Below are 23832 nucleotides of genomic sequence, written 5' to 3'. Positions count from 1 at the left end.
CCTACCCTCCCACCCTCTACCCTCCCTCCCTCTGTCCCTCCCACCCACCCTCCCTGCCTCCCTCCCACCCTGCCTCCCTCCCTCCACCCTCCCTCCACCCTCCCTCCCTCTATCCCTCCACCCTCCCTCCCTCTATCCCTCCATCCTCCCTCCACCCTCCCTCACTCCCTCTCTCCCTCCCTCCCTCCCTCTACTCTCCCTCCCTCCACCCTCCCTCCACCCTGCCTTCTACCCACCCTCTACCCTCCCTCCCTGTGTCCCTCCCACCCTCCTACCCTCGCTGTATCCCTCCACCCTCCCTCCCTCTACACCTCCACCCTCCCTCCACCCTCCCTCCACCCTCACTCCCTCCCTCCCTCTCTCCCTCCCTCCCTCTACCCTCCCTCCCTCTACTCTCCGATCCTCCCATCCTCCCTCCCTCCCTTCTACCCTCCCATCCTCCCTCCCTCCTCCCTCCCTCCACCCTCCCTCCACCCTCCCTCACTCCTCCCTCCCTGCACCCTCCCTCACTTCCACCCTCCCTCCACCCTCCCTCCCTCCCTCCACCCTTACCCACCCTGCCTCCCCCACACCCTGCCTCCCTCCCACCCTCCTTCCCACCCTCCCTCCCTCCACCCCTCCCTCTCTCCCTCCCTCCCTCCACCCCTCCCTCTCTCCCTCCCTCCCTCCACCCTTACTCCACCCTCCCTCCCTCCCTCTATTCCTCCACCCTCCCTCCCTCTACCCCTCCACCCTCCCTCACTCCCTCCCTCTCTCCCTCCCTCCCTCTACCCTCCCTCTACCCTCCCATCCGCCCTCCCCTCCACCCTCCTTCCACCCTCCCTCACTCCCTCCCTGCACCCTCCCTCACTTCCTCCCTCCCTCCACCCTCCCACCCTCCCACCTTCCCACCCTCCTTCCCACCCTCCCACCCTGCCTCCCTCCACCCTCCAACCCTCCCTCCACCCCACCCTCCCTCCACCCTCCCTCACTCCCTCCCTCCACCCTCCCTCCCTGCCTCCACGCTCCCTCCCTCCACCCTCCCTCCATGCTCCCTCCCTCCACCCTGCCTCCCTCCAGCCTGCCTCCCTCTACCCTCCCACCCTCTACCCTCCCACCCTCTACCCTCCTACCCTCCTACCCACCCTCTACCCTCCTACCCTCTACCCTCCCTCCCTCTGTCCCTCCCTCCTCCCACACTCCCATCCTGCCTCCCTCCCTCCCACCCTCCCACCCTGCCTTCCTCCCACCCTCCCTCACTCCGTCCCTCCCTCACTCCGTCCCTCCCTCACTCCACGCTCCCTCACTCCCTCCCTCCCACCCACCCTTCCACCCTGCCGCCCTCCCACCGTCCCTCTACCCTCCCTCCACCCTCCCTCCTTCCCTCTACCCTCCCTCTACCATACCTCCCTCTACTTACCCTCCCTCCCTCTACCCTGCCTCCCACCCTGCCTCCCACCCTGCCTCCCACCCTGCCTCCCTCCACCCTCCCCCCTCCCTCCACCCTACCTCCACCCTCCCTCCCTCACTCCCTCCCTCCACCCTCCCTCCACCCTCATCCCTCCCTCCCTCCACACTCCCTCACTCACTCCCTCCCTCCCTCCCTGCCTCCCACCCTGCCTCCCTCCCACCCTCCACTCTCCCTCACTCCCTCCCTCCCACCCACCTTTCAACCCTGCCTCCCTCCCTCCCTCCCTCCCACCCACCCTTCCACCCTGCCTCCCTCCCTCTACCCTCCCTCCCTCTACTTACCCTTCCTCTACCCTCCCACCCTCCTCCCTCCACCCTCCCTCCACCCTCCCTCCACCCTCTCTCCACCCTCTACCCACCCACTACCCACCCTCTACCCTCCCTCCCTCCCATCCTCTACCCTCCCTCCCTCCACCCTCCCTCCACCCTCATCCCTCCCTCCCTCCACACTCCCTCACTCACTCCCTCCCTCCCTCCCTGCCACCCACCCTGCCTCCCTCCCACCCTCCCACCCTCCTTCCCTCCCTCTACCCTCCCTCCACCCTCCCTCCCTCCCTCACTCCCTCCCTCCCACCCTGCCTCCCTCCCTCCCTCCCACCCACCCTTCTACCCTGCCACCCTCCCTCTACCCTCCCTCCCTCTACTTACCCTCCCTCTACCCTCCCTCTATCTTCCCACCCACACTGCCTCCCTCCCACCCTCCCACCCTGCCTCCCTCCACCCTCCCCACTCCCTCCACCCCTCCCTCCACCCTACCTCCACCCTACCTCCACCCTACCTCCACCCTCCCTCCCTCACTCCCTCCCTCCACCCTCCCTCCACCCTCTTCCCTCCCGCCCTCCACACTCCCTCACTCCCTCCCTGCCTCCCACCCTCCTTCCCTCTACCCTCCCTCCACTCTCCCTCACTCCCTCCCTCCCACCCACCTTTCAACCCTGCCTCCCTCCCTCCCTGCCTCCCTCCCTCTACCCTCCCTCCCTCTACTTACCCTTCCTCTACCCTCCCACCCTCCTCCCTCCACCCTCCACCCACCCTCCACCCACCCTCCACCCACCCTCCACCCTCCCTCCACCCTCCCTCCACCCTCCCTCCACCCTCCCTCAACCCTCTACCCACCCACTACCCACCCTCTACCCTCCCTCCCTCCCATCCTCTACCCTCCCTCCCTCTGTCCCTCCCACCCTCCACCCTCCCTCCCTGCCTCCCTCCCAGCCTCCCTAAACCCTCCCTCCCTCTATCCCTCCACCCTCCCTCCCTCTATCCCTCCACCCTCCCTCCCTCTATCCCTCCACCTTCCCTCCCTCCCATCCTCTACCCTCCCTCCCTCTGTCCCTCCCTCCCTCTACCCTCCCTCCCTCCCTCCACCCTCCCTCCACCATGCCTCCCGCCCACCCACCCACCCTCTACCTACCCTCCCACCCACCCTCTACCTACCCACCCACCCTCTACCCTCTACCCTCTCACCCTCTACCCTCCGTCCCTCCCTCCCTCCCAGCCTCCCTCCCACCCTGCCTCCCTCCACCCTCCCTCCACCCTCCCTCGCTCTATCCCTCCAACCTCCCTCCCTCTACACCTCCACCCTCCCTCCACCCTCCCTCCACCCTCCCTCACTCCCTCCCTCCCTCTCTCCCTCCCTCCCTCTACCCTCCCTCCCTCTACCCTCCGATCCTCCCATCCTCCTTCCCTCCCTCTACCCTCCCATCCTCCCTTCCCCCTCCCTCCCTCCACCCTCCCTCCACCCTCCCTCACTCCTCCCTCCCTGCACCCTCCCTCACTTCCACCCTCCCTCCACCCTCCCTCACTCCCTCCACCCTTACCCACCCTGCCTCCCCCACACCCTGCCTCCCTCCCACCCTCCTTCCCACCCTCCCACCCTACCACCCACCCTGCCTCCCTCTCTCCCTCCCTCCCTCCACCCCTCCCTCTCTCCCTCCCTCCCTCCACCCTTACTCCACCCTCCCTCCCTCCCTCTATTCCTCCACCCTCCCTCCCTCTACCCCTCCACCCTCCCTCACTCCCTCCCTCTCTCCCTCCCTCCCTCTACCCTCCCTCTACCCTCCCATCCGCCCTCCCCTCCACCCTCCTTCCACCCTCCCTCACTCCCTCCCTGCACCCTCCCTCACTTCCTCCCTCCCTCCCACCTTCCCACCCTCCTTCCCACCCTCCCACCCTGCCTCCCTCCACCCTCCAACCCTCCCTCCACCCCACCCTCCCTCCACCCTCCCTCACTCCCTCCCTCCACCCTCCCTCCCTGCCTCCACGCTCCCTCCCTCCACCCTCCCTCCATGCTCCCTCCCTCCACCCTCCACCCTGCCTCCCTCCAGCCTGCCTCCCTCTACCCTCCCACCCTCTACCCTCCCACCCTCTACCCTCCTACCCTCCTACCCACCCTCTACCCTCCTACCCTCTACCCTCCCTCCCTCTGTCCCTCCCTCCTCCCACACTCCCATCCTGCCTCCCTCCCTCCCACCCTCCCACCCTGCCTTCCTCCCACCCTCCCTCACTCCGTCCCTCCCTCACTCCACGCTCCCTCACTCCCTCCCTCCCACCCACCCTTCCACCCTGCCGCCCTCCCACCGTCCCTCTACCCTCCCTCCCTCCCTCTACCCTCCCTCCACCCTCCCTCCACCCTCCCTCCACCCTCCCTCCTTCCCTCTACCCTCCCTCTACCATACCTCCCTCTACTTACCCTCCCTCCCTCTACCCTCCCTCCCTCTACCCTGCCTCCCACCCTGCCTCCCACCCTGCCTCCCACCCTGCCTCCCTCCACCCTCCCCCCTCCCTCCACCCTACCTCCACCCTCCCTCCCTCACTCCCTCCCTCACTCCCTCCCTCCACCCTCCCTCCACCCTCATCCCTCCCTCCCTCCACACTCCCTCACTCACTCCCTTCCTCCCTCCCTGCCTCCCACCCTGCCTCCCTCCCACCCTCCCACCCTCCTTCCCTCCCTCTACCCTCCCTCCACCTTCCCTCCCTCCCTCACTCCCTCCCTCCCACCCACCCTTCCACCCTGCCTCCCTCCCTCCCTCCCTCCCTCCCACCCACCCTTCTACCCTGCCTCCCTCCCTCTACCCTCCCTCCCTCTACCCTCCCTCCCTCTACTTACCCTCCCTCTACCCTCCCTCTATCTTCCCACCCACCCTGCCTCCCTCCCACCCTCCCACCCTGCCTCCCTCCACCCTCCCCACTCCCTCCACCCCTCCCTCCACCCTACCTCCACCCTACCTCCACCCTCCCTCCCTCACTCCCACCCTCCACCCTCCCTCCACCCTCTTCCCTCCAACCCTCCACACTCCCTCACTCCCTCCCTGCCTCCCACCCTCCTTCCCTCTACCCTCCCTCCACTCTCCCTCACTCCCTCCCTCCCACCCACCTTTCAACCCTGCCTCCCTCCCTCTACCCTCCCTCCCTCTACTTACCCTTCCTCTACCCTCCCACCCTCCTCCCTCCACCCCCTCCCTCCACCCTCCCTCCACCCTCCCTCCACCCTCCCTCCACCCTCCCTCCACCCTCCCTCCACCCTCCCTCCACCCTCTACCCACCCACTACCCACCCTCTACCCTCCCTCCCTCCCATCCTCTACCCTCCCTCCCTCCACCCTCCCTCCACCCTCATCCCTCCCTCCCTCCACACTCCCTCACTCACTCCCTCCCTCCCTCCCTGCCTCCCACCCTGCCTCCCTCTCACCCTCCCACCTTCCCTCCCTCTACCCTCCCTCCACCCTCCCTCCCTCCCTCACTCCCTCCCTCCCACCCTGCCTCCCTCCCTCCCTCCCACCCACCCTTCTACCCTGCCTCCCTCCCTCTACCCTCCCTCCCTCTACTTACCCTCCCTCTACCCTCCCTCTATCTTCCCACCCACCCTGCCTCCCTCCCACCCTCCCACCCTGCCTCCCTCCACCCTCCCCACTCCCTCCACCCCTCCCTCCACACTACCTCCACCCTACCTCCACCCTCCCTCCCTCACTCCCTCCCTCCACCCTCCCTCCACCCTCTTCCCTCCCGCCCTCCACACTCCCTCACTCCCTCCCTGCCTCCCACCCTCCTTCCCTCTACCCTCCCTCCACTCTCCCTCACTCCCTCCCTCCCACCCACCTTTCAACCCTGCCTCCCTCCCTCCCTGCCTCCCTCCCTCTACCCTCCCTCCCTCTACTTACCCTTCCTCTACCCTCCCACCTCCTCCCTCCACCCTCCACCCACCCTCCACCCACCCTCCACCCACCCTCCACCCTCCCTCCACCCTCCCTCCACCCTCCCTCCACCCTCCCTCAACCCTCTACCCACCCACTACCCACCCTCTACCCTCCCTACCTCCCATCCTCTACCCTCCCTCCCTCTGTCCCTCCCACCCTCCACCCTCCCTCCCTGCCTCCCTCCCAGCCTCCCTCCACCCTCCCTCCCTCTATCCCTCCACCCTCCCTCCCTCTATCCCTCCACCCTCCCTCCCTCTATCCCTCCACCTTCCCTCCCTCCCATCCTCTACCCTCCCTCCCTCTGTCCCTCCCTCCCTCTACCCTCCCTCCCTCCCTCCACCCTCCCTCCACCATGCCTCCCGCCCACCCACCCACCCTCTATCTACCCTCCCACCCACCCTCTACCTACCCACCCACCCTCTACCCTCTACCCTCTCACCCTCTACCCTCCGTCCCTCCCTCCCTCCCAGCCTCCCTCCCACCCTGCCTCCCTCCACCCTCCCTCCACCCTCCCTCGCTCTATCCCTCCAACCTCCCTCCCTCTACACCTCCACCCTCCCTCCACCCTCCCTCCACCCTCCCTCACTCCCTCCCTCCCTCTCTCCCTCCCTCCCTCTACCCTCCCTCCCTCTACCCTCCGATCCTCCCATCCTCCTTCCCTCCCTCTACCCTCCCATCCTCCCTTCCCCCTCCCTCCCTCCACCCTCCCTCCACCCTCCCTCACTCCTCTCTCCCTGCACCCTCCCTCACTTCCTCCCTCCCTCCACCCTCCACCCTCATCCACGCTCCCACCCTCCCACCCTCCTTCCCGCCCTCCTTCCCATCTACCACCCACCCTGCCTCCCTCACACCCTGCCTCCCTCCACCCTCCCTCTCTCCCTCCCTCCCTCCTCCCCACCCTCCCTCCCTCACTCCCTCCCTCCACCCTCTTCCCTCCCGCCCTCCACACTCCCTCACTCCCTCCCTGCCTCCCACCCTCCTTCCCTCTACCCTCCCTCCACTCTCCCTCACTCCCTCCCTCCCACCCACCTTTCAACCCTGCCTCCCTCCCTCCCTGCCTCCCTCCCTCTACCCTCCCTCCCTCTACTTACCCTTCCTCTACCCTCCCACCCTCCTCCCTCCACCCTCCACCCACCCTCCACCCACCCTCCACCCTCCCTCCACCCTCCCTCCACCCTCCCTCCACCCTCCCTCAACCCTCTACCCACCCACTACCCACCCTCTACCCTCCCTACCTCCCATCCTCTACCCTCCCTCCCTCTGTCCCTCCCACCCTCCACCCTCCCTCCCTGCCTCCCTCCCAGCCTCCCTCCACCCTCCCTCCCTCTATCCCTCCACCCTCCCTCCCTCTATCCCTCCACCCTCCCTCCCTCTATCCCTCCACCTTCCCTCCCTCCCATCCTCTACCCTCCCTCCCTCTGTCCCTCCCTCCCTCCACCCTCCCTCCACCATGCCTCCCGCCCACCCACCCTCTATCTACCCTCCCACCCACCCTCTACCTACCCACCCACCCTCTACCCTCTACCCTCTCACCCTCTACCCTCCGTCCCTCCCTCCCTCCCAGCCTCCCTCCCACCCTGCCTCCCTCCACCCTCCCTCCACCCTCCCTCGCTCTATCCCTCCAACCTCCCTCCCTCTACACCTCCACCCTCCCTCCACCCTCCCTCCACCCTCCCTCCACCCTCCCTCACTCCCTCCCTCCCTCTCTCCCTCCCTCCCTCTACCCTCCCTCCCTCTACCCTCCGATCCTCCCATCCTCCTTCCCTCCCTCTACCCTCCCATCCTCCCTTCCCCCTCCCTCCCTCCACCCTCCCTCCACCCTCCCTCACTCCTCTCTCCCTGCACCCTCCCTCACTTCCTCCCTCCCTCCACCCTCCACCCTCATCCACGCTCCCACCCTCCCACCCTCCTTCCCGCCCTCCTTCCCATCTACCACCCACCCTGCCTCCCTCCCACCCTGCCTCCCTCCACCCTCCCTCTCTCCCTCCCTCCCTCCTCCCCTCCCTCCCTCCCACCCTGCCTCCCTCCCTCCTCCCACCCTGCCTCCCTCCCTCTACCCTCCCTCCCTCTACCCTCCCTCCCTCTACCCTCCCTCCCATCCACCCTCCCATCCACCCTCCCATCCACCCTCCCTCACTCCCTCCCTGCACCCTCCCTCCCACCCTGCCTCCCTCCCTCCCACCCTGCCTCCCTCCCTCCCACCTTCCCACCCTCCTTCCCACCCTCCTTCCCTCCTCCCTCCCTCCACCCCTCCCTCCCACCCTGCCTCCCTCCACCCTCCCTCCCTCTCTCCAACCCTCCTTCCCACCCTCCACCCCACCCTCCCTTCACCCTCCCTCACTCCCTCTCTCCACCCTCCCTCCCTGCGTCCACGCTCCTTCCCTCCATGGTCCCTCCCTCCACCCTCCACCCTGCCTCCCTCCAGCCTGCCTCCCACCCTCCCTCTACCCTCCCACCCTCTACCCTCCCTCCCTCTGTCCCTCCCTCCTCCCACCCTCCCATCCTGCGTCCCACCCACCCTTCCACCCTGCCTCCCTCCACGCTCCCTCCCTCCCTCCCTCTACCCTCCCTCCCTCCCTCTACCCTCGCTCCCTCCCTCCCTCTACCCTCCTTCTACCCTACCTCCCTCTACTTACCCTCCTTCCACCCTCCCTCTACCCTCCCTCCCTCTACTTACCCTACCTCTACCCTCCCTCCCTCTAACCTCCCTCCCACCCTCCACCCTCCACCCTCCCTCCGCCCTCCCTCCGCCCACTACCCACCCTCTACCCTCCCACCCTCTACCCTCTACCCTCCCACCCTCTGTCCTCCCTCCCTCCCTCTGTCCCTGCCACCCTGCCTCCCTCCACCCTCCCTCCCTGCCTCCCTCCACCCACCCTCCCTCCCTCTCTCCCTCCCTCCTTCTACCCTCCCTCCCTCTACCCTCCCATCCTCCCTCCCTCCACCCTCCAGCCTCCCCCCACCCTGCCTCCCACCCACCCACCCTCTACCTACCCTCCCACCCACCCTCTACCCTCCCTCCCACCCACCCTCTACCCTCCCACCCTCTACCCTCCCACCCTGCCTCCCTCCACCCTCCCTCCCTGCCTCCCTCCCACCCTGCCTTCCTCCCTCCACCCTCCCTCATCTCCCTCCCTCACTCCCTCCCGCTACCCTCCCTCCCTCTACCCTCCCTCCCTCTACCCTCCCATCCTCCCATCCTCCCTCCCTCCCTGTACCCTCCCATCCTCCCTCCACCCTCCCTCCACCCTCCCTCCACCCTCCCTCCCTCACTCCTTCCCTCACTCCCTCCCTCACTCCCTCCCTCCCTCCACGCTCCCTCCCTCCCTCTACCCTCCCTCTACCCTGCCTCCCTCTACTTACCCTCCACCCTCCCTCTACTTACCCTCCACCCTGCCTCCCTCCCTCCCTCCTTCTACTCTCCCTCCCTCTACTCTACCCTCCCTCTCTCTACCCTCCCTCTCTCTACCCTCCCTCTCTCTACCCTCCCTCTCTCTACCCTCCCTCTCTCTACCCTCCCTCCCTCTACCCACCCTCCCTCCCTCTCCCTCCCTCCCTCTCCCTCCCACCCTCTACCCACCCACCCTCCCCCTTCCTTCCACCCTCCCTCCCTCGCTCCCTCCCTCGCTCCCTCCCTCGCTCCCTCCCTCGCTCGCTCGCCCCCTCGCTCCCCCCCTCGCTCCCCCCCGCTCCCTCCCCCTCGCTCCCCCCTCACTCCACCCCTCCACCCCTCCCCCCTCCCTCCACCCCTTCACCCCTCCCTCCACCCTAGAAGAAATTCCAATGATCCAAAAATGTGAATTCTTTTCCCCTGCACCAGCTCCTCAGCCACACATTCATCTGCTTCATTCTTCTATTCCTACCCTCACTAGCCCGTAGCACTAGTAGTAATTACTATCGCCAAGGACTTCCTTTTTTAAATTTCTAACTTCCTATGTTCACCCTTCAGAACCCCAACCTGTTCCCTTCCAATGTGATTAGTTCCAATGTGTACAATGACCGCCTGCTGGTCACTCTCCCCTTTGAGAACATTCTGCACCCTCTCTGAGACATCCTTGATCCTGGTACTTGGGAGGCAACACACCATTCTGATTTTTCACTCCTGGCCACAGAAACACATGTCTGTGCCTCTGACTAGAGAGTCTCCTATCAAATTGATTGCTTGGGACCCAAAGTACCCCTCATTACATTATGCCAGTCTCAACACCAAAAACTTGGTTGTTCGTGCTACATTCCCGTAAGAGTCCATCATTGCCTACGTTTCCCAAAACAGCACACTTGTTTGAAATGGGATAGCCTCATAAGACTCCTACAGTACCTGCCTATCCCTCCTACCTTTCCTGGAGTTAACCCATCTACCTGACTGTACCTGCAACTTTTCTCCCTTCCTATAACTGCCATCCATCACACTCCCTAGCTCTTGTAAATTCCTCATTGCCTCTAACTGCCGATCCATGCAAACTGATAGAATTCACAACCAAAGACACTTCCTGGAGACATGGAAACTCTCCCTAAACTTGCACATCCAACAGGAAGAGTATATCACTCTACTAAAGGCCATCTTTGCTCCTTCACAGACCCAGAAATAGCCCCATTGTTTTGCTTTAAAAAATACAGTGCTCAGACTAACTTAGTACTAATGGTTTATATTTTAAAAATTTAATCAAGAGACATTGTATGCAGTGACTAGGGTCAATGTTGAGGCTTCAATTATTTATGTATCAATTCTCAATGTTCCCCTTTATCCATCTTGCCTGTTACTTCCTCAAATAATTTGAATAGATTTGAGAAACATAATTTGTGAAAGGGAAAACCAAGTTGGGTCTACCTGATCACATTCTGATTTTCTAAGAACCCTGCTATTATTGCTGGCCATTAATTTGAGGATGGTGTCTAATTTGTTGCAAGTTTCTTCCATGTGCCCTGATGTGGCCAATTCTCAACCACAGGTCTTTGAATATATGAGGCAGGATATCCCGTGAGGTAGTGGTTTCTGGAGAACAGGATTCCATAAAATATGGGGGAGCAGAAGTCAGCCATTTGGACAATTTAGTCTGCTCCACCATTTAGTGAATTCATAGTTGATCTAATTATTCTCAACTCTATTTTTTGCCTGTTCCTTGGACCCATTGATTCATTTCCTTTGCTTTCATTCTCTGCCATTGTTCTACTTTATCGTTCAGGACTTGGACTGAAAGCATGATGCAGGCTTGATGGTTGTGTTATTGCCATTTTTAATGATTTGTAGCAATCACCTCAAAGTCATTGCTGCTGGAGCATTTCAGCAAGAGCTTCAAGGGCTAAATCCAATGTTTTATTGACTGGAAAGTGTGCAAATGTTTAGAAGGTATTCCCACTGTGAGACCTATTGACAATTTGGAGCAATAGTAAATCCAGGGATGAAAAAATACTAGTTTTAAGGAACAAACTAAAGAGTGTCAAAATAATAAAGGAAAAAGGTTAAAACTTAATAGGTAAAGAAAATAATATGCTTCCATTGACATAATAAAGCTCATAGCTGAAATTAAATTGAAGAGCTATTATAGTAGTAGAAAGCCTAACAACACTGCAGACAAGAGTGTAGGAGGAAAGAAAAGGATGGTAAAACCATAGCAGTGAAACAAGTGGAGTAGGTTCCCTCAAAATATACTAGAAAAAGAAAGATGGCTCAGAAATCAAAAACAAAATTCCTGAATATTGCCATAAAAAATCAAACCACTGCGATTTCTTGGATAAACTCAACAGGTTTGGAGCATCTGTGGAGAGAAAACAGAATTTACATTTTGGGTCCAGTAACCCTTCTTCTGAAGTGATTGCAGCTGAGTAAAGATTGGTATGTATGCTGAAGTTGGGGTGGAGGGGGCGTGGTGTCGAAGTAAACGATACGTGGAAATAGAACTCAGAGAGAAAACAACAATTGGACAAAGGAGTGGGTAAAGCTCAACCTGGGACAATCATTGGCTATTAGTAGCTGACAATGGTTTAATTGTGGTAGCAACCCATCTGATGACTGGACCTGGTGTGTGGACTTGGGGAAGAACATGGAAGACGGTGCTTAGGCCCTAAAAATATTGAACTTGATTTTGAATCCTGAAGGTTGCAGGATTCCCAAGTGGAAAATGAAATGCTGCTCCTTCCAGCTTGCGTGCTTCATAAAGGGTGTTTGAGCAACCAGTATGAGTTTTGAAAAAACCTGAAATGCCATATGAGGAACATCCTGGATTGTTTTGTGACAGTTTTGCAACTAGATCTCAGGCTGATAAAAGTTGACAAAATTAGGACGAGTCTATACAAAAGGGAGATGAAATGGAATTTAATTATCTAATGCTAGATATGAAAATATAGCTAAAAAGGATGAAGATAAGCAAATTAAACTAACCTGTTTAGTTGAAAGGTGTGTGATTTATATATGTGATTTTCTTTTTAAGAGTTTGGATTCTAAACTAGTGGTACAAGGTGCTGCCTATATGTGTGAAGGGATTTAAAAAATAATCCGTTCAATCCTCCCAGACCATGACTTTAAATCAATACGTGCATCATGGAATGTTGAGGGAAGTTTGTTTATAGTACAACACGAGGGAACAATATTAAGCCAAGAGTAGCATGGTGGCTCAGTGGTTAGCACTACTGCCTCACAGCAGCAGAAACCTGAATTTGTTGCCAGATAAATTACTGTCTGTGTAGAGTTTGCACGTTCTCCCTGTATCTATATGGGTTTCTCTGGGTGCTCCTGTTTCCTACCACAGTCCAAAGATGTGTAGGCAATGTGGATTGGTCATGTTAAACTGCCCCATTGTATTCAGAGATATGCAGGTTAGGTGAATTAGCCAGGATAAATGTGGGATTCTAGGAATAGGGTGATGTGCTGCGTCTGGGTGGGATGCTCTTCAGAGGGTTCATGCAGACCCGGTGGGCTGAATAGCCTCTTATTGCACTGTAGGGATTCATGATGTTATTTGCTTAGCAGAAGCCAGATTGACCTTTTAAAGGAAGTTAAAAAAGTTTTAATTCCATTAAAAAAAAATCTGAATAGGTTCAGATGCAAGAATAGTTTCACCAGGAAAAAGGAGTTTGTTGAGAACAGTTAAGGGAATATTTTGCTTCAGTGCAAGGTTTTAAGGTTTTGAAAACCTCTATAGTTAGAAATCTAAATTGATTATTTAAAGTTATTCAAGTCTAATATCTCAAATGCATGAGTCAAAGAGAAAGGACTACCTTAAGTTGACCTATAGATTTTAAAGAGAAGGAAAGTTTATCTGGATTTTGATTATCTGTAATATGATGGTGTTGAGGAGTAGGTAGGATTTTGTTTTGCCAGGTGTTTGAAATTGTTTAAACTGTGATATACAGTATGTTGATAGCTTTGCTTTTTTATATTAACTTATAAATTATTTTATTTTTTTAAACCGTATCTGCAGCCTGACATGCTAGTCTTTCTGTGAAAGACCATCACATTAAATAAGAATAAAACACAAAATATGATCTGTCCAGACAGATTTCATTCTGGGATCTGATTCATCTCGTAGCAATATCAGTTGGGAGCATAACATTAACTTATTTAACAGAAATGCAACAAATTGATCCTGAGTTGAAAGAGCTGTATTAAACCGTCTTCTCAGAAAATGAGTCAGAACTAATACCCGAGTGTTATTGTTTAAAGAATATACTGGTAATGTTAGTGAGGAAATTGCGAACTTTCTGAATAGCAGGCGATGAGCCAATCAGTGGTACCTTCTTCTGAGTATTGTAATAAAATGTGTTAGGTGGCTCACAAAATTCCAATGGTGGGGCTCACTTCACTATAAGCAAAATGCAGTTTCAAAAGCTAAAGTACTTTTATTGGTCAAGATTGCATAAAGATGTGGTTAAATTTTGTCAGACATGTGATACATGTAAAATAGTGGAGAAATCTGAACTATCAATTAAGCATGCACCCTTAATTCTATTCCCAAGCTTTTGAGAACCATTTCACAAAGTCTTCATAGATTTGTGAGTGGGCAAACACTTGATAGATGCAAGACTATGTGGCTAAATGTGAAGTTATACACTTTGGTGTGTAAAAGAGAAAGGAAGAGTATTATTTAAATGGTAATAAATTGAGAAGTATAATGTACAAAGGTATCTGGGTGTCCTTGTAAAAAAGTCAATGAAAGTACACAGGCAGATGCAGCAAGAATTAGAAAAGCAAATGGTCTTCATTGCAAGAGGATTTGAGTTCAGAAATAGGGATGTCTTACTGCAACTGTACAGAGCCTTGGTGAAACCATGCTTGGAATATTGTGTGTGGGTTTGGTGCCCTACCAAATAAAGGATATTCTTGCTATAAAGTGAGCGCAGAGAGACTCCTCCCTTACCTTCCTAGACATCTGTTTCCATTTCTGGAAATAGGATAGCCCCCAATATCCACTGTAAACCCACCAACTCCCAGTTATCTTGACTATACCTCCTCACACCCTGTTTCCTATAAAGATTATTCCATTCTCACAGTTCCTCCATCTCTGTTGCATCTGTTCTGGTGATGCCAACTTTGACACAGGAGCTTCCAAAATGTCCATCTTCTTCCTGAACCGACGATTCCCCAGCACTGTTGTTAACAGGGCCCTCAGCCAGGTCTGACCCATCATCTTTGCTTTGGCCCTCACACCCATCTTCCCTCCCACAACAGCAATAGGATACCCCTTGTCCTTCTCTACCATCCCACCAGCACACATATCCAGAGGATCTTTGCCACCACTTCCGCCACCTCCAGCAAGATACCACTATCAGACACATATTCCCCTCCCCTGCCTTGTCAGCCTTCTGCAGGGAACAGTGTGTTCCCTCTGGACAACCTGGTCCACTCTTCCTTCACTTCCAACAGCCCTGCACCTGCAACCACACAGGTGTAACACAAATCCATTTCCTTCCTCCCTCCTCAGTATTCAAGGGCCCAACACACCTTCCAGATGAAGCAGTGCTTAATCTGCACTTCACTCAATCTAGTCTGCTGCATTTGCTGCTCACAATGTGGTTTCCTTTACATTGGGTGACAGCTTCGCAGAATACCTATGTTATGTCCACAAAAAAGACCCTAAGCTTCCAGTTGCCTGCCACTTTAACATACCACCCTATTCCCTGACCAACATCTCAGTCTCAGGCTTGCTGCAATACTTCAGCAAAGCTCAGTGCAAGCTGAAAGAACGGCACCTCATTTTCCACTTGGGGTCCCTGCAGCCGCACCCACCCCCCCCACCCCGGAACTCAATTATTAGCCACTGACAGTCCCTATTAATAGCGATTCACCCTCCTAGCCAGACCGTTACCCATGCCTTTGTCTGTCCAACTGTTCTCTTTCTTTGGGCACTATTCCCACCTATCGCTTACTACTTAGCCCCTCCCTCCACCTTATCTTCTGCATATAAACCGACATTTTCCTAGCTACCATCAGTTCTGAGGAAGAATCACTCTATCCAAAATGTTTACTCTAATTTCTCTTCACAGATGCTGCTAGACTTGCTGAGTTTTTCTAGCAATTTGTTTTTGTTTCATTCAGCTGATACTAGAAATGGGAGGACTATACTTTTGAAGTGAGTTTGGGTCACTGGAGCCTGGAAGGATGAGAGGAGATCTGATTGAAACATAAAATTCTAACAGGGCTGGGCAGATTTGATGCAGGGAAGATATTTTCCCTGCTTGGTGAGTCAATAACCAGGGGTCACAGATGCAGCGTACAAGGTAGGCCATTTAGGACTGGGATGAGGAAACATGTCTTTACTCAAACAGTAGTGAAGCTGTATTTTCTCCCATAGAAAGCTTTGGAGGCCAAGTCACTGCTCATATTTGTTGTGGTTATTCCCTTTACACAAACCACAGGAGGACTCGAGTATGAAGTTTAACTTTGTGTTTATTCAAACAATCTCAGTCTTAGACTGTCTAAACAGAATTCTGTCTAATTCTCTGCCTAGATCTGTTTGGCTCTGTTCCACATCTATCTCATCTCAGTACAATATCTGTCTCCCATGTCTGTCTGATATGTATGTACAGTAAATCATCAACCTTTATACAGATACATTGCTTACATTTCATTCTTATATAATAAACAGAAATCTTCCATCCTATGTCTTTCTCTTATCCTATTTGCAGGAATTTGTTTATACTCTCAAGTTTGCTCTCAAGATTGATATTGATCTTAGCATTATTAAAGTTCCTCTATAGTTATTTCTGCTGGCATGAATCCTTAGGGTGTTCAAGGTTCATGGTCTGGTAAAATGTGCCTTATAGTATCAGCTTGTAAGGTGTTATCTTATTCCTGTTTTAATGCCCTTTTATTAAACCTTACTTCTTTCTCAAAATAATTCAAGAAAAATATGGGTACATTTTTAGATTTTAAAGGCATCAAGGGATATGGGGAGAAACTGGGAATACAGCATTGAGATAGAGGATCAACCATGACCACACAAGTTGGAGCAGCTTAAAAAGGTTGAATGGCCTACTGCTGCTACGTGTTTCTACGTGTAGAACCCCTGCCTAATTCTAGGAGTAGGGATCAGTATCCATTAACAATTAAGGATATCTCAATAAGATTTCCTAGAGCAGTAATGGGAAAAATTATAGAAAAATTGTAGTGGGAAAACTAGTCCTTTTTAAAAAAAGTTTGTTACTCAAGGAAATACAATCAGGTCAAGGTTGTAATTTTATGTTACATATTCAAAGAAGTAATTATTAATATGTGAATTATGTCTTCAATGCATTTGCATGCTCAAGGAGCATGAGAAAGATACCATCAAAACTTTAAAGACCATGATGAGAACTTATTGTCAGGAATGTCCTATTGATTGGGAGAAAAAGAATTTCCTTATTAGTTCGCGATTAAAGAAGTCCCTATTTACTCCACTGGATTTAATCCTTTTGAACTGACATACAGGTATAAAGTGAGAGCTGTCCTAAACTAATTAAAGAAGTATTTATAAACTTAAGCTCAGAAACTACACCTCTGATATATGTGTCAAGTTTCTGAGAAAAAAAAACCTCTGAATTGGTCAAAAAATGTTCAAAGATTGCTTAACACAGAATGAAAGACATTAGATTAAAATGGCAAAACTTTAAATTTATTGGTGGAGATGAGGTGCTAATACTGTCATCTATCATTGGGTACCAGTGAAATTTGCTAGTCCTTGTAAAATTAACATCACCATATACAACTTCCCCTACAAGCTACTCACAATCCTGAAGTAGAAAAATGTTGCTGTTCTTTAAGTTAGTCACTGGGTCAAAATCCTAGAATTATCTCCATAATGGCATAATGGGCCTATTTAAGGAAATAGTCACTCAAGAAGACAGCTAACCATCACCTTTTCAAGGGCAACATGGGATGGGCAATAAATGCTGGGTGAGCCAGAGACATACATATCCAATGACTGATTAAAAAAAAGTTAGTTTGGCCTTCCCATACTGAAACAAGGTTAGAGGGGCTGCGATAAATCTCACTGTACAAATGCTTCCAGTTAATAGACATCTGTTTCACCACCTAGAAGGATACATACAGCAGGTGAGTGGAAACATTACTACCTCCAGTTTCCTCTCTAGTCTCACATTATGCCAATTTGAATCTATATTTCTTCCTCATTACTGGATTATATTCTAGTTTCTCATTTAAAAAAAAAGTCCTTCCACTATCCTTCCAATGTGAATAACGTTATATTTTCTGACATTATATTCCATCTGTCATGCTTTTTTTTTCCATTCATAACCTGATTTAATCCCTTTGTAGTCTCTTTGCAATCTCCCCATAGCTTACATTCTCACTTAACTTTGTATCACCAAAAACTTGGATACATTGGTCATTGATATATTTAAATTGTTGTTGCCTGAACTCTAATCCTTGAGATATTCCTATTTATTACATTTTACCAACCTGAAAATGGTTTGTTTATTCCTATTCTGTTTCCTATCTTTCAATCAATCTTCAATCTATGCTAACATATTACCCAAACCCACTAGCCCTAATTTTCTGTAAGGAAGTGTGTGCCTTTAACAACTTTTTGACTAATTTTCCTATTAGATCCAATTGTTCATGGTTATCTACTCTACTGATTGCAACCTCAAAGATCTCAACATATTTGTCAAGCATCGTTTCTCTTTCACAAATCTGTGTTGACTCAGCCTAATCACTTGCCCTGTTCCCATGGTTTTGGATCTTATAGGGGCATGAATGACATCGACTGCAGTGAAATGTGTGCTAGGACTGGATGAGAATCCATGAAGAGAATGCAGGGAGTTCTGGACAAACAAAGTAAACGCATCTACTATCTTTGTGATTACCTCTTTAAAATCATAGAATTTCAACTATCAGGTTGACTCTAAGCCCCATTAATTTCTCCTGTACCAATTATTTACTAATAATATTCCTAAACACATCTACACTAATAATTTGGTACATCACAATTTACAGAATATTATTCTTCTGTTGAAAAGACAGATAAAGTTATTCCCTATTGCAATTTAGCTGCTTTCTGCATCTTTTAAAAATTCATTTCTTTGAATATTGCATCGCTGGCTGGCAAGCATTTATAACTTGTCTGAAGTTGCCCTTGAGTAGGTGATGGTGAGCTGCATTCATGAAGCACTGCAGTCCACCTGCTGTAGGTTGAACCACAATGCCATTAGGGAGGGAATTCCATGATTTTGACCCAGTAATAATGAAGAAATGATTATATATATCTAAGTCCGCATGGAGTGTGGCTTGGAGGGAAACTTGCAGTTGGTGGTGTTCCCATGTATCTGCTACCCTTATCCTTCTAGATAGAAGTGGTTAATGGGTTTGAAAGGTGCTATTCTAGGGATGTTTGGTGAATTTCTGCAGTATATTTTGTAGATAGTACATACCTTATTGAATTCTTCGAGAAAGTGACTAAGGAGGTGGACGAGGGTAAAGCGGTAGATGTGGTGTATATGGATTTTAGCAAGGCATTCGATAAGGTACCCCATGGCAGGCTAATGCAAAAACTACGGAGGTATGGCATTGAGGGTGCATTAGAGGTTTGGATTAGGAATTGGCTGGCTGGAAGGAGACAGAGGGTAGTAGTTGATGGTATAGGTTCATCTTGGAGTGCAGTTACTAGCGGTGTTCCACAAGGATCTGTTTTGGGACCATTGCTGTTTGTCATTTTTATAAATGACCTGGAGGAGGGGCTCGAAGGCTGGGTGAGCAAGTTTGCGGATGACACGAAAGTCGGTGGAGTTGTGGACAGTGAAGAAGGATGTGGCAGGTTACAGCGAGATATAGATAAGTTGCAGAGCTGGGCAGTAAGGTGGCAAATGGAATTCAATGTAGCTAAGTGTGAAGTCATTCACTTTGGTAGGAGTAACAAGAAGATGGATTACTGGGCTAATGGTAGGCTACTTGGTAGTGTGGATGAGCAGAGGGATCTTAGTGTCCATGTACACAGATCTTTGAAAGTTGCCACTCAGGTAAATAGTGCTGTGAAGAAGGCATATGGTGTACTAGGCTTTATTGGTAGAGGAATTGAGTTCCAGAGTCCTGAGGTCATGTTGCAGTTGTATAGGACTCTGGTGCAGCCTCATCTGGAGTATTGTGTGCAGTTTTGATCGCCATACTATAGGAAGGATGTGGAGGCATTGGAACGAGTGCAGAAGAGGTTTACTAGGATGTTGCCTGGCATGGTAGGAAGATCGTATGAGGAAAGGCTGAGGCACTTGGGGCTTTTCTCATTGGAGAAAAGAAGGTTTAGGGGAGATTTGATAGAGGTGTACAAGATGATTAGGGGTTTAGATAGGGTTGACAGTGAGAACCTTTTTCCGCTAATGAAGTCAGCTGTTACTAGGGGACACAGCTTTAAATTAAGGGGTGGTAGGTATAGGACAGATGTTAGGGGTAGATCTTTTACTCAGCGGGTTGTGAGTTCATGGAATGCCCTGCCAGTAGCAGTGGTGGACTCTCCCTCTTTATGGTCATTTAAGCGGGCATTGGACAAGTATATGGAGGTTATTGGGCTAGTGTAGGTTAGGTAGGCTTCGGTCGGCGCAACATCAAGGGCCGAAGGGCCTGTACTGCGCTGTATTGTTCTATGTTATATACTGTTGCTATTGCGCATTAGTGCTGGAGGATGCCAATCAAGTGGACTGCTTTATCCTGGATGGTCTCAAGGTTCAGTGTTATTGGAGCTGCACCCATCCAGGCAAATGGGGAGTTTTCAATCACACTCCTGACTTTCGCCTTGTAGATGACGGAGAGGCTTTATGGAACCAGGAGGTGAGTTACTTGCCACAGTATTCCTAGACTTTGGCCTGCTCTTGTAACCATTGCATTTATGTTGTGAGGAGAAAGTGAGGACTGCAGATGCTGGAGATCAGAGCTGAAAAATGTGTTGCTAGAAAAGCGCAGCAGGTCAGGCAGCATCCAAGGAGCAGGAGAATCGACATTTCGGGCATAAGCCCTTCTTCAGGAATGAAGAGGGTGTGCCAAGCAGGCTAAGATAAAAGGTAGGGAGGAGGGACTGATCATGAGTCAACTGATGGGTTGGTAATTGGCAGTGTTGGATTTGTCATGCTTTTTATGTACAAAACTTTGCTGGGCAATTTTGTACATGGTTGGGTAGTTGTCAGCATTGTAACTGTATTCTTAAAAACTTGGCTACAGGAGTAGCAAGTTCTGGAGCACAAGTCTTCGCTGGAATATTTTCAGAGCCCATTGCCTATGCAGGATCCAGCATCTCCAACTGTTTCCTGATATCACATAAAGTGAATCAAATTGGCTCAACACTGCTATCTGTAATGATGAGGCCACTGGAGGAGTGCAAGATGGATTATCTACCTTGCACTTCTGGCTGAATATTATTGCAAATCCTTCAGCCTTATCTTTTGCATTGATGTGATGGACCTTCCATCATTGAGGATGAGGATATTTGTGTAGCCTCCTCCTCCAGTGAGTTGTTTAATTGTCCACTGCCAATCATGATTGGATATGGCACACGCCAGAGCTTAGATCTCATCCATTAGTTGTGGGCACACTTCGATCTATCACTTGCTGCTTATACTATTTGGCATGTAAGTAGTCCTGTTTGGTAGCTTCATCAGATTGACATTTCATTTTACAGAATGCATGGTGCTGCTCTGGCATGTCATCCTGCACTCTTAATTGAACTAGGGTTGATCTCCTGACTTAGTGAGTGATAGTCAAGTAGGGGATATGCTGGACCATGAGGTTGTAAATTGTGCTGGAATACAATTCTGCTGCTGTTGATGGTCCACTGCACCTCGTGGATGCCCAGTCTTGAGTTGCTATATCTGTTCAAAGTCTGTCCCATTTAGTAAGGTGATTGTGTCACCCAACACAATGGAAGTTATTCTCAATGTGAAGGTGTGAAGCAGTAATGCTAACCACAGAGCCACTGTACCACCCACAGACCCAGGAACTCGTTTTTTTTTCATATTAATTTTGCATTCCTATAACCTCTCTGTGATCAGTCAATACAGATCAAAGATCAAATCTGGGACAATTAGTTGATAACTCTGTATATAATATATATATTATAAGCGAAGATAATTGAACCTTGCTCAAGAGTGTTTAAGTATGCTGCAGTTTTTATCTTTGTCAGGTGGTGGTGCAGTTGTCTTGTTTTTGGAGGGAGAGGCAAGCTGAAATAGCCTCTCTGCCACAAATTGAAAAACCTATCTCAAAACGCAACCATTTGTATGGCATAGTAACAGGATGTTCATGGTTAAGCAGGTGTGTATGTTCCACATAAGCCTCTTTGAACCCTTCTATTCCTTTATCTCACATGTACTAATCCAGCCATCCTTTAAAAGCACCTATACCCCAACTGTTCCCTGTGGCAGCAAGTGCCACACTATCACAACTCTTCATGAATAGTTTTCTGTAGAATTCCTTATTTAACTTCTCAATGACTATTTTACATTTATGGTCCCTAGTTTTGGATTCCTCACAAATAGGACAGATGTTTTAAAAAAGTTTCTGACAAATAGTTTGTTTTATAAAAGATCCCTTAGTTTTGTCTTTTCTTTGTTCCAGAGAAAAGAAGTCCAGCCTTTTTTTTAAAGTAAGTATGACCTTATTTCTGGCATAGTTCTTGTAATTTTTTAAACACATTTATGATTGTCTCTTATGTAATTGTTGTAATAATTGAGATCAGACTGGAACAGAATGGTCTAACCAAGAATCCATATTGATTTAACATGGTATATACCAATCATCACTTAGCAACTGTTGGAAACATCTTCCGATGGAGAAACACACAATGTCTGTTTCTCCTCTGTGATATCCAAGACAAGAAACTTGTTGCTTCAGTAATTGCATTCAATGACTCATTGTATCAGAAGTTTTCCCAGGTCTGTGTTAATTTAGTTGATCATAGCCAGGTCAGCAGGTGAGGTGCTACAGGACAGCCTAGGTTCTTGTTTCTGGTTGTTGTCCAGCAAACCCCTCCTGATCTGAATGTATGTGATCTGTATTTGTACTTTTCTTATTCTCTCATGGGACTTAGACAGCACTGTCTGGCCAACATTTAGTGCTGGTCCCTAGTCGTCTTGAAAAGGTTGTGCTGAGCTGCTTTCTTGAACCACTGAAGTCCGCCCGCAATTGGTTGACCCACAATGTCCTTATGGAGAAAATTCCAGGATTTTGACCCAACAACTGTGAAGGAACAGTGATATATTTTCAAGTCAGGATGGAGAGTGGCTTGGAGAGGAACTTGCAGGTATTGGTGTTCCCATGTATTTGCTGCCTATGCCCTAGATGAAAGTGGTTGTGGGTTTGGATGCAATAAGCGAAGGATCTTCTTTGCAGAAAGGGCAGTGGAAATCCTTTTCAACAACACCAATATTTATATAATAACTAATGTAATAAAATATCCTAACGTACTGGTAAACATTTGTTGAGTAATGATATGAAGGGACTATAGATTCAGAATACCAAAGAAATTGACATTCTTAAAACACTAATGTGAATGCAGTACAATTGTAAGTGCTGAATTTTGAATGAGACATTAGCTCATTGGTTCTGTCCAACAGATGTATGGTCTTATGCTAATGGTCACTTAACAACCTTTTCTGTCTTGGGATTCTGTTTTACAGACGCAGAAGTCAGTGTCATAAAAAAAGACAGCCCAGCTACTGCGAGACTCTCTCGAAATCCTTTCTGTGGTAGAAGTTCTTAGGAATCTGATGGAGTTTCCGAATAATGTTTCTGGTTAAAAATGAGAGGTGGACTGTGTCCAATCTGCAAGGATTTAAATAAAAGTTAACCACAATGAAAACTCAACATCTATCATCAATCAATTATTGTCAGTAATTTGGCTTTGTCAACAGGAAATTCAGTGGATACAAGAAGACATTACATTTCATTTCCAAGTCCCTAGGCCACAGAATTTATTTTTACCCCTTTAAAAATGTCTCACAGCAGCTCTGTTGAGACATGTCTTTTTGTTTTGTGAGATTCTGTGTGTAGGATTAAAGAAACACAATTTTAATTCCAGATAATAGTCTGTGTTAATTAGTCATACAGTCATAGAGATGTACAGCATGAAAACAGACCCTTCGGTCCAACCCGTCCTTGCCGACCAGATATCCCAACCCAATCTAGTCCCACCTGCCATGCCATCTGTTTAAAGAATAAGTGTCGTACATAATAAGTCATACTAGAGTTCATTAAAGAAGCCTGGTGAACATTTCTTTTATTCTGGATAACCGTACAAGACAGAAGCAATTGATCATTTTGGTAATTGAATCAAACATTTCCATTAATGGTGCAATTGGTGGAAAAGTGGGGCTTGATGATCAGTGCTTGCTTCCTGTCAGTTATAAAGTGTTGAAGATTTGTAACTTTATAAGAGACAGGCAAAGGAAAATCAGCTCCAATTCCATCCGCTGCCCGCGCCCCCCCCAAAAAAAACATCCAATATCACAAATAGGAAAATTAGGAAAAGACAAATGTAGGCCTGACAGCAGGACATTCTTATCTTGAGTGACATACCTGTAAATGGACTACAAATCAGCAACTGGAACTAGTGAGCATGGAAAGGGATATTGGATACAGTAGCAGGACAAAGAGAACAGGATTAAGAAACAAGCAGCTGTTGTTACTATAGAAAGTTTCCACAGTGAGAACTCAGGTGAGTCAAATGAATTTCCTCATTTGTAACTGAAATCCATTGTCCCAATGCTACTGAGTATAA

The 23832-nt window shown here is 51.0% G+C and overlaps 1 long non-coding RNA gene across 1 annotated transcript in view; it reads left to right on the top strand.

Annotated features, from left to right (window-relative positions):
- Positions 1-22919, top strand: part of LOC140491597 (uncharacterized) — a 41551-nt gene extending 18632 nt beyond the window's left edge. The window contains exons 2-3 of the long non-coding RNA XR_011963340.1: positions 21672-21699; positions 22733-22919. This is a non-coding gene — a long non-coding RNA (uncharacterized lncRNA). The remainder of the gene's footprint in view (positions 1-21671; positions 21700-22732) is intronic.
- Positions 22920-23832: the final 913 nt, after the last annotated feature.

Source organism: Chiloscyllium punctatum, chromosome 19, assembly GCF_047496795.1.
Source record: "Chiloscyllium punctatum isolate Juve2018m chromosome 19, sChiPun1.3, whole genome shotgun sequence".
NCBI lineage: Eukaryota > Metazoa > Chordata > Chondrichthyes > Orectolobiformes > Hemiscylliidae > Chiloscyllium > Chiloscyllium punctatum.
The sequence above is the reverse complement of the archived record's forward strand: the minus strand, read 5'-3'. Positions and strand labels throughout refer to the sequence as shown.